Source organism: Vigna umbellata, chromosome 1, assembly GCF_029865625.1.
Source record: "Vigna umbellata cultivar VRB3 chromosome 1, Vumbellata_1.0, whole genome shotgun sequence".
Taxonomy (NCBI): Eukaryota; Viridiplantae; Streptophyta; class Magnoliopsida; order Fabales; family Fabaceae; genus Vigna; species Vigna umbellata.
The window spans coordinates 78186460-78198572 of NC_142165.1; the positions used below are offsets into that span (position 1 = coordinate 78186460).

General features: G+C 35.8%; 3 pseudogenes; 1 reads left to right on the forward strand and 2 right to left on the reverse strand.

Moving 5' to 3' along the window:
* Positions 1-357: 357 nt before the first annotated feature.
* Positions 358-1332, forward strand: LOC148206484 (uncharacterized; annotated as a pseudogene).
* A 3415-nt stretch (positions 1333-4747) lies between these two features.
* LOC148206485 (cytochrome P450 89A2 pseudogene) lies at positions 4748-6515 on the reverse strand (annotated as a pseudogene).
* Positions 6516-8688: 2173 nt separating this feature from the next.
* On the reverse strand, positions 8689-11863 carry LOC148206486 (uncharacterized; annotated as a pseudogene).
* Between the last annotated feature and the right edge of the window lie 250 nt (positions 11864-12113).

The following is a 12113-nucleotide window of genomic DNA, read 5'->3' on the forward strand; positions in this document are numbered from 1 at the left end:
TTGGGGTTTTCGTTCCCAGTTTCATCACTTTCCCCAACTTCACGCTTCGTCACTTTCCCCAAATTTTCCAATTTCCCTCCCCTTTGTTCTCTTCTCTGAAAGCTTCCCCCTTCCCTTCTCTATTCTGCTGGTGCCCTTCATTGTGCCCTCCAATATTGAGCGATTTTGGGACAAGTGAGGGTTGGTTGGTTGACACTGGTTTGGGGATTCTTTGGCTGGGATTGAAGATGGCAGTTTGGGGGTTCTACGCCTAGGTTTGCTGAGGTCGGTTTGGTGGTTCTACGGTTGGGTTGGTTGACGCCGATTTGGGGGTTTTGTGGCTGGGTTCGTTGACGTAGGTTTTGGGGTTCGTGGGAGATGTTCGGAACGCGGCGGCAACGAGAGTCTCACTATCTAGTGAAGGCTGGTAGATCTGGAGCGAATAGCATTGCGATGGTGATGGAGGTAGCGAGACGCGCTACGACTATTTCGTGTTTCTGCTCTTGCGAAATTGGTGGCGCGAGGAAGATGACGTCTCTAGAGCGATGGCAGCGAGGGAGATTCAGGGTAGAGGGGAGCACGATGGTGATCCGAGATGCATCGGCAATGTCTGAAGCGTGACAGTATCAACGACGGGTTCAAGAAATGACCACCAAAGTGGCTCAAATGGTGACTGTTATCAATCAGCTGACAAGGAAAAATGAAGAGGAGAAAGGGGCAACAAACAATGAAGCACCACTGATGGTAGCTGCTGCCCCATAATTTCAAGAGATTGAGTGTCCTACCACCTCTGTATACTCTAATCCTTCTTTCACTGATTCATATTATGCTTTAAATTCTGATAATTCCAATTCTCTGATGAGTGATGATTATATGAGTGCATCTGTTGATATTTCTGAATGTGTATGTGAACCTTATGACCATAATTACACTGATACTCATTTTGAAAAGCTAGTTGATGGTTTTAGGGAGTTGACTGTGATTCATGATTGTAATAGCTTTGTTGTTGTCCCTATATCTGAATTTACCACTACTAATGTTCAATTGAGTGAAAATGTGTATTATGATGATGATAGTACTGAACCTCATTCTGAAATTAGTTGTACTGTTGATTTAAATTCTGATTTTAAAGCTCAACCTACTGTGCTGGAAGTACAAACTGATTTCAGAAAGTCCAAAGAGTATTTGAAAAAAATTAGGGAAGCTGCTGACCATGTTTTGGTGCTTCAGTACTGTGAAATGGATTTTGATGCTGATGTGTGTGAACTTGAAATTGATTTCAATGTGCTTGATCATATGCATGATGTGCCTGTAGAAGTTGTTGATTTTTACGTTTGGTTTGATTCGATATAATCTAAAATCAAGCTTGGCTAATATACTTCAATGCTTGGTCTCTAGTGCTCTTTGGAATTCATCAAACTCTTTTTCTTAAAGTTCAATCCTTCTCTCAATCAAGATAGACCTATTCTGAATATCATTGAAGTTTTCTTGCTTTACCTTAGTCTGGAACCTGATTCATACCATAATAAGCATTTTCCATTGTCTTTTGTTCAAAAGAATTAGAGAGAATAATGGATTATTTTTTATATGAGGTCTCTTTCATCAATTTCTATAATCTAAATTGGACTGTATTTAGAACGATTATTTCCATATGCACTACAAGAAATGTCTTATTTACACATTCTTGAGTCAATTAAATTGTTGTCCAGTAGCATTGCAAATATTGATTCCAGTAGCAAAATCTGCATAAAACATCATTTCTGGATTAATTTGATATCATGTGGTTTTCATCCAGATTTGATGGTTTTCAAGCTTTGTCCAAGTTTGCCTAGTGATTTCAACTGTGTCTAAAGTAATTCCAACTCATATTCATCACAGAATAGTAGAATTAGTGGTTGAGCTCATCACAATCTGGTTTCAAATTCTGCATTCAAATATAATTCTCGGTTCATATTGTGCAAATTGTTTCTGACCAGATTTTGTGTCTCTAAATCTTGGTGCAAGTTTGTTTGAAGTTTCTAAACATGTTTCAAGTTGTACAAACTCTGATTAACCACTGATTTGTCAAAAGCATAATTGAGTTGATTCAAAATTCTGTAAACCAGTGCTGTCACAACTTATCTAGTATCTTTTTGCACCGTGCTTATAGTCTTTGTTTGGTATTAGGTGCTTCAATTCTGCTAGCTGTTTATCTGTAGTTAGATGTAGTGTTTTTAGGCATTCTTTGAGTCTTTAATTGAGCTATCCAGCTTTGAATGCACTACTTTCTCAATTCTCCAACAGTTTTAGTTCATTTTTCTGCACTTTTAGCAACTGCAACCTTGTTTTGGTGACTCTGCCTATTTCAGAGCATTTTAAACATTTGTGCAAGTGTATTTCACCATTTGAAACTTGTTTCAACTGTTGCCTTGGTCCATTTTCATTAAATCTGCAAAATCATAGTTTGACTTCCCATTTTTGTTTGAAATTTGGAACTCAACAAGTGATAGTGTGATTCAGTAGATTTTGGCACAGTTTGGTTGTTTCTATACATATATTTGGTGCATCAAAGTTCATCTTTACTGTTCCTTTGGTTACTTTTGCACCATTTCACCAAATTACATCTTCCTACCGTAGCATTGTTTCAATATAGGAAGTGGACATTGGCTACATCTTACTTTGGAGTGATTGTTGCATTTTATCTGTTTCTACCTCTGGCATTAGAGGTTGCTTTCACTCTCTCTTGCATGCTTCTCTATACACTTTTGCCTTAAATTTTTTGTTCGTTATATTCTCCAAACACTACACATGTTACTTCTTGTCCAAACCAAGCCTAGAGGTCTGTGACATCTGTGTATGGAGAAGCATTTATTTTCTCATTGCGTTTTGTACTTGGGTGATAGAAGCATAGAATATGATCATAAGTTAGCTATATTTAGGAGATGGTTGTAATGAGAAGTGAGGAAGAAGTGATATAGAGAGTCTCACGCCCAGGCGCGACAAAGGGGGCGCCGGGCGCGACTTTACAGAGAGTCTCACGCCCAGGCGCGACAAAGGGGGCGCCGGGCGTGGCTTTACAGAGAGTCTCACATTCTGCAGCAGCCCAGCGCCCTGTTTTTTTTTTCGCCCTTCGGAAATTACCGAAGGCTTTTTCCCTTCGGTAATTACCAAGGGCCAAAAGCCTTCGGCGAAAGCCCTCGGTAAATGTTAGCGACAAGAGATTTACCGAGGGCTCTTTGGTCGTCGATAAGCCTTCGATAATTACCTTTTACCGACGGTTTTGGGCTGTTTCCGAGGGCTTCTGGCCTTCGGTAATGCCCTTCTTTTTTGTAGTGCAAAATATTTAAAATATATTTTATAAAATCTTCTAACCATCCTTGCCTAATATTGTGAAGAGTTTTTCTAGAGTACTTTTAACAGGGTGGTATTCTAGAAATATGTCCATAGAGGTCATAAAAAAAGAATTATAATTCCTTTGTAAGGGATAATAATGAGAAATTGGAAGATCTTTCCTAATCTTTTTCATAATCAAATGGATCTGAACTTTTATTTGAGTTACTACTTTTTAATAACAACTATTCACCATAATCATAATAATAATAATAATAATAATAATAATAATAATAATAATAATAATAATAATAATAATAATAATAATAATAATGGGAGAATCAATAATATATAATTGTTTAAAAAGCGTAATTATAACATTTAAGATAAATGATAACTTGCAAATCTAAAAAGAAACAATATTTTGCTTTAAGGATCTCCTAAATTCTTGAGAGAGTATAAGTGAAAGATAAAGATTTTTTATTTTTATTTATAAATAGTTTCTCATAAAATACTTTCTAGTGTTTGATTCAAATATTAGACAAATATATTTAGATATAATATATTATAGAGACTGATTCGTTAAATACCTTTTATTGAAAGTCTTGACATGAATAATAATTCCCTCTAAAACTTAGTCATAACTAATAATTATGAGAAACAAATATTTCGTTTTGCGTTTCTTTAAATACTTGGTGATAAAATTCTTCGATCAATTATTTCTAGTTAGGCAATGGCACTATCTCATTTTTATATTCCTTTCACACGTAATACAGTGATAAAATGATTATAAAAAATATAGTATTTTATATTTTTTTAAGAAAATAAAAAATAAAATATCAAATAAATGTAAAAAATACAAATGATAAAATGATTATAAAAATATAGTATTTTATATTTTTTAAAGAAAATAAAAAATATAATATCAAATAAATGTAAAAAATTTAAATATGTTTTGACTCATTTTTTCTTTCTCGTTCAACTTTCGCCCTCAGTGTAAGTACTAAATGGTTATACTTTATTATCTAGAAGATGTACACGTGCATGCAAAGTGCAGACACCGCAGTTAAAAGTAAAAAAAGTAGAAAGAGAAATGGTATTATCACATGCTTTTATATTCATTTCATACATTATATAAGGATAAAAAGATGATAAAAATGTAAAATTTTGAATTTTTTTAAGAAAGAAAAAGTAAGTAAGGATAGTATTAAATAAATGTAAAAAATTGAAGTGTCAAAAGAATATTTTTCAAATAAAAAAATAATAGTATCATGACATATTTTTACATTCATTTGAGAAAGAACACAAGAGTAAAATGACTATAAAAGTATAAAATTTTATATCTTTTTAAGAAAAGAAAAAATAAAAAATAAGTGAATATAGTATAAATAAATATAAAAAATTTAGGTGTAGTAATGAATATTTTTCGGATAAAAAGGATAGTATCATATAAAAAAAATTATGTGTGAAGTATAACTTTTATTAAATATGACAGGAAGTGTTCTTCTTAACAAAGCAAAACAGAACTTGTGAAAAAGCAAACACACATCACAATTTTACACTATATACTTGCGCTATAACCACGGAAGTAATCTATGAATCTATATATTTCCCAATCACATACCAGGGAAAATTATTTTCCAAACCATTAATGGGAGGCTTATTATATAATGAGGTGGGTCGAGTCTAGATCCTAGGAGAAAGATGAACCTGCAATGGATTCTTCATTACCACAGTGAACTCTTGTATCTCTGAAAAATCTACATCTCCTCCCTCTGGAACCTTCCACTCAAAATTCCAAACCAGATTAGCCACAAAGTACTCCAAATGAAGCAAAGCCAGATTATAGCCAGGGCAAATCCTCCTCCCAGCACCAAACGGCATCATCTTTATCTCTTTACTTCCAGTAATGTCAAACCCCTCATCATTCATAAACCTCTCTGGCTTAAACGTCATTGGATCTTCCCATACCTTAGGGTCCCACCCCATCTCTGCCACCATGAAATTCACTGTCCCATTCTTAGGGACCAAGTAATCATTAAAAACCACGTCCTCCGTCACAGCATGCGGCAACACAAAATGGCCAGGTGGGTGACGTCTCAAACCCTCCAAAATCACAGCCTTCAGATAAGGAAATTTTTGCAAGTCTTCTTCTTTCACTTCTCTGTCTTCTCTCCCACCCATTACCTCCCTTATCTCATCCACCAACCTCTCTTGCACCTGCGGGTTCTTCACCAAATTCGCCATGATCCATTGCAACGCCGTGGAAGTCGTGTCTGTGCCCCCGTTCAAAAACTCATTACACAGCGTCACAATCTCTTCTTCCTTGAGCTTGCGTTTCTCCTCGGGCCACTGCAAATCCAACAAAGTATCAACATACGAAACAACACCTTCATCCTTGCCTTGCTTTTGCTTTCTGGCTCTTATAAGTGGAATCATCACGTCCTCTTGCTCCTGGCGAAACCTAAGCATCTCCTCCCAACGTTCGCAGAGCAAAACGCGGGTGACTCTGGGCCAGAAATTAAGGATGTTAAATCTTGTAAACCCTAGAAGTAACTGCCGTTGGACGCGCTCGATGTCTCTGACTTTGCCCTCATCGAGTCGCTCCCCGAAGCACATGAAGACGAGCAAGCAGAACATGGAGTACTGGAAATGATCGATGACTCTGATGGAATCGTTGGATTGAGAATCAGATTTAAGGCGAACGAGGAGGGCTTGGAGGACCCAGTTTCGGATCCCGGAGAAGGACTTAACGCGTGAGTGGTGGAGCACCTCGGAGGTGAGGTTTCGGCGGAGAATACGCCACGTGGGGCCATAGGAGGCGGAGCTGATGTTGCGTTGGTCGCTGGAGAGGATTTTGGAGGCGGCGAGAGCCTTGGGGCGGTCGGAGAAGAGGGAACCGTTTTGGACTAGGGCTTGGTGGGCGAGGGTGCGGTCGGCGATGAATATGGCTCGTTGAGATCCGATGCGGATGGTGACGATGGGGCCGAACTTGGCGTGGAGGTTTCGGAGAATGGGCTCGAGTTGGCTGAAGGATTTGAGGAGCCATTGGATGCTTGTGACGATTGGGATGTGAAGGGGGCCTGGAGGGGTGTTGATGGTTTTTGTTTGAAGGGAGAATATGGCTCTTACGATAACGCAGACGCACGCAGACACTAGGATGATGAACCAGCCTTCCATGAGTGGTCCTTCTTTCATCACCTTTCCACCAGAATGATCAGTGTGTTGTTGTGGATAAGCCGCCTAAATATAAGAACCAAAAGCCTCAAGCCAAACAATGCGCAAATGACAGTTTAGACCCTAAAAAAATCTTCGAAACACTTATTTTAATTATATAATAATCACATTTTAAGTTGAATAATAAAGACACGTGTCGGTATTCCGAAGATGGAAGATGTACAACTAGATCAGTTGTAGCATAACAGGATTGGGCTGAACTCATTTGACTATGATGATATGGTTGGTCGAAGGAGTTAAATCAAGATTAGCGAAGACGAAATCACAGCCAATCATATCCGTCCGAGGCCAATGAATCAGGATTATGCTTTTATTTTGTTTACCGTTTAGTGAGTTAGGAGATAATTTTATTTGATATTATACATAGCTTCTAAAAGAAAGTTTTGTAAACAAAAAAGAGAACTCCAACAAGGGTTCAGAATTTGGAATCCTAATTTTTCATTAGCTTTGAGTATGATTGTTTTAAAATTCTGTTTTCTCTTTTATCCTTTTTGGTTGAGAATCTCAAACTATTGACTACAACAAATAATAATTAAAATATAATATTTTTAGTAATTAAATTAGTTTTTTAATTTAAAAAATGTTCACGAATTTAAATTAAATTAAATAAATGAATAATATATATTTAGACAGAGAAAAATATATATTTATTTTAGAATTTTATAAGAATCAGAAAAGGAAAAAATATAAATAATGAAAATGAAATATGGATGAGTGATTTGAAAATAAAATTGAGATCGTAATAATGATGGTTACATGATATAGGATAAGAAGACACACTCGGCTGGTTATAAAGTGGGCCTACATGACCTCTTATGTTAAAAATTAAAATAAAGTTAATAAAGTTAATAAAGTTAATAAAGTTTTTGTGAATACATTTCCAAAAAAATTATTTGTATTTAAGGTAGTAATATAATATTAGAACTCCTTTTTTCAGAATCTCAATGTAAATATAAATGAATATGTTGTGTATAAAATATTCAATACAAGTCTAATATAATACATTTGAAATGATAATTAATTACGGTTTAAAATAGTATTAAAATTCAAAAATATTAACAAGTGCCAGCCGGAAAAAAGATTCAACCGATAATTGTTTTAATAATAATTAATATTATTATTATTACTACATGACCTCTTATGTTAAAAATTAAATTAAAGTTAATAAATTTTTTGTGAATACCTTTTCAAAAAAATTATTTGTATTTAAGGTAGAATATAATATTAGAACTCCTTTTTATAGAATCTCAATGTAAATATAAATGGATATGTTGTGTATAAAATATTCAATACAAGTCTAATATAATACATTTGAAATGATAATTAATTATGGTTTAAAATAGTATTAAAATTAAAAAATATGGAACAAGTTCCAGCCGGAAAAAAAATTCAACCAATAATTGTTTTAATAATAATTAATATTATTATTACTATTATTATTATTATTATTATTATTATTATTATTATTCTTCTTCTTCTTATTATTATTATAATAGTAAATCATAAATATAATTACCATTATTTATATCCCTCCGAAACCCAGATTCCACCTAGCATTCCATTCCCAAATCCAAAACCCTAATTGTACTCACCCGCTCCAAACCTAGCTAAATTTGTGAACCCTGAGATCAAATTCAATCCCACAACCTCATTCATCCTACAAATTAACTATGTATGAATCTCAGTCAAAGCCTATCTTATGTCACTGTATATATTACTAAGGACACTTGAAATTATTTTAACAATTGATCAAACTTCAATTTTACAATAGCCATAAAATATAATAATTAAAATGCTTCCAATTGATGGGAATTAAATTACTGAAATTAGTAATGTTTATAGATTATCTTAAATTACGCACCCACCAGTAAAAAAATTGGATTCTAACGCGTCGTATACGCTTCGGTTATGCAAAAACCGAAGCATACAAAGCTATATACCTCGGTTCAGAAGCATGCGAGGCGGAAGGGAGATATTGTCTCGGTTAATTGTAGACCCGATGCCTATATCTTTGCACAAAACACTGCAAAGGCTGACATCTTTTTGAAAAGGTCCTATTGCCTCGGGTAATTGGTAGAACCGAAGCATTATGTTTGGAGATAGGCATCGGTTAAGTGAATAACCGAAACAATATCCTCATTTATAATTTCGAAACAAGTTACCCTAGACTCTACATCTTCCTTCTTCCTCGCCTAAACCTCCATTTTCTCTCTGGCCAGCCTGCGTTTTTCTCCTTTTTCGCGACCTCTTCCTCTTCATCTTGTACGCTTGAACTTCTTCCCCGTTTTCCCTACACTGTGCACCGTTGTTCTTCCAAAGCGCTGCCTCCACTTCCCGTTACCACAGTAAAGTTAAGTTATGATCCTAGCGTAGGAAACCTTCTCCTAGACCGGCTGATATTAAGACCATTGAAGCAAATAAGTAATCATAATGTTGTGAGGTTCTGTAAGAGAAACAATTAGAAAAAAAAATTAGAAAAAAGACCCTACTACCTCGGTTATGTTTGATCCGAGGCAAAATCCTACACTTTTATGACTCGGTTCAGAACCAAGGCAAACAGTCTACTCTTTTTTACCTCGCCTGAATATGCCCCGATTCTGGAGCCGCTGCCTATGGGCAAAAATAACCGCTGTCGTTTCCCCTGATTGCACTAGTGACTCATCCTACCACTAACTAGTTAGCTACTCTCAGATTCTACCACGTGTCTAAATCCTCACCAACATATCAAATCACCCAAATGATGCCATACTGTTGATCCTTGTACTCATTAGTGAACTAACCAGAACATGCCACATAATCCCTCCTAACACATCATCACCATCTTCATCTGAAACCTTAATCCTCCTCTACTGTCAACCACACCAGGCGTCATGATGGAAAATCTCCCTAGCCATGATCAAGCACTTTCAAGAGAGTGGAAGCCATCCATGAAGATGACATCAACGCTACCTTGTGGGCCTCCTTAGGAGCTATCATGGAGCATGGATTGAAGAATAATGTAAGTTTATTTAAGCCTTGTATTTGGCCATGTAGTGTAGGTTTGGTTAAGGCTTGTATTAAGGCCTAAGTAGCATAAGATTTTTCCTAAGTTAGATATCCAAACCAAGTGGAAAGTGTGTGTCATGTGTCTTGCTTCCATTGGAGAGGATTTGCTTTTTAAAAGGTAGCCACATGACATCCTAGGAGTGAAGAGGATTTACTTTTAGTAGCGGCTACATGACACTCTAGGAATGAAGAGGATTGTGTTTTGCGAGTGGCCACATGTCCTCCCATCACTGGAGAGGTTAGAACGTCTCATTTTTTGCCAATGAGAGTAAAGGTGAGAGATTATGCTTTTAGGGTTAGAAGGAGACACCCTTGGCCTATAAATTGAGATGTCTTGATACATCCTAGGAGATGTAGAGAAGATGATCCGTGAGATTGGAGGTGCAAAGAGACTTGGACAGCTTGCTAAAACCAATGGAACAGTAGCATTAGCAGCTGCAGACTTGGAATTTCATGAGCAGATTGGTTAGGAGTTTTGGATGTGAAGCAACGGATGATTGGTGATTATGGTGAATGGATATGGAGGCTAGCTTGGAGAGGTGATTCACAACTCAGAAGGCTTCCTAGAGTGGAAGGAAGTTGCAATGGAAATCAAGCTAAGAAGTGACTCTTGGAGAAGGAATTTACTATGCATTTCAGCAGAAATTCTTTACTATAATCCAAAGGTGATTTACAAGCTTTTCCTATGAGATTTTATAGATTAATCTCAAGGCTTTAAGCAAGCAATTTTCACGTTGCAGATCTGAACCCATGTGCTACATGTATGGCTTCTAAAACACGTGAAAATTGAGTTTTATGTGAAAAAAACATTTACTAATGCAGCCCCATAGAAGGATAAGTACACCCCTTTTTGTATAGAAATGTCCTTTTTACCCTTCTCCATGTTTTGGCAGATTTGGCATATCTTCTTGTTCTCCAATTTTCCATCCAAAGATAGCAAATAGTACTTGACCTTGAGGAGAATATTCATCTTGGAGCTTTTTGGCCATTCCTCTTGTGATGGGTCCTATGGTGTTAGACCTTCTTGTATCATCCTCTCCCTCTTGAGAAGGATTTGTCCTCAAATTTGATGGTGCTTCTGAAGACTTATTTTTGGTGTTTCACAAGGGTTCCTCCTGGGTCAAATATCCATCTGCAATAAGCATCAAACATATCTCTAATTAGTTTTCTTTGACCCAATAATATATATAAAAGACTATGTGTAGAAGAAGGTTTCCTAATTTTGAAATTTTTAATGTTAATATAACAAAGAAACCTTTCTTCATTTGAAATTTTATTTGTATCTTGAGTTATTGGTAACCATAAAGGTAACCATAACCCAAGTTGTGACTTTGCATGTGTTGAAAGTGATAACATTTTTAAGGATGGAGTGGCAAAGTCTTTGAAAGAAAAGTGAAATTTGGAAATTTCAAATATAAATGGAGAAAAGTGAAAGGATAGAAAACCTCTCCTTAAGAATCTAGCTTCTAGGGTAGGAGGAGATGTTGCCCTTAGTTGCTTTTTCTTTTCTTCCATTTCTATTCTTTCAACTTCTTCTTTTTCTCTTCTTTGTGCTTCTTTTCTGTCTTTCTTTATTCTTTTCTCTTCTTCTCTTCTTTCTCTTTCTTCCTCGTCTCTTCTCTTGTTTTCTTCCTCTTCTCTTCTCTCTTGCTCTCTTCTTTTCTCTCTTACTTCTTGCTTTTGTTTTTCTCTTTTTAATCTCTCAATTCTATATTTGCTTGTCTCTTCCCATAGCCTCTTAAGTTTTCCTAGAAACTCACTTTCCCTACGAAAGTACCCACTTATATTTTGAATGAAAAAACTCACCTTTTCTAATAAGCTCTCTCATAAGTTCTAAGTTTCTTTCAATTTCTCGAGGCACAAACTTTCTTCTCATACAAGCTTTCAATTCATTCCAATCGTGAATGGGATATTGTCTACCTATCTCAACATGATATTGCCTGTCATCCCACCACTCTCTTGCATGCTTTTTAAAACTAGAAGTATAAAGACTAAGAATATAAGATTCATTCTCTCTAGAATAGAAGGATTCATATTTACTTTTTCTCACCATGAATGAATGCATGTCATTAATTTCCTTTTCCCAAGCTAGGTATGTTAATGCACCAATATCATCACCAAAGAATGGAATGTTTTCACTAGCTTGTTTATACAAATCATCTTCAATCCTATCAAATTCGTAAGATGAACAAGACTTCCTTCTAGCTTTATCATGTTCTCTTTTGATGCCTTTGTAAGTAAGTTGCTTATCAAAATTAAAATTCCTAGAAGACCTATATGAATAACAAGACATCTTTGTTTCTAAAAGTTTTTCTAGTGTAAAAGATTTACAAGATTCACTCTTAGACAAGTCCCAGGTAAGAGAGGTGAGTCATGAAGACTGCTTAAGTACCAAGTCTTGCCTTGCCAGAAATGTCTTAGGTTACTACTAGTTACCCTTTAAACTAAAATCACTTTTAAAATCAAAGGACACAACCTAAACTCTAAATTCGGACCCCTAAGAGAGCTTCCTATTCGCACAAGATATATACTATCTAGGCGAG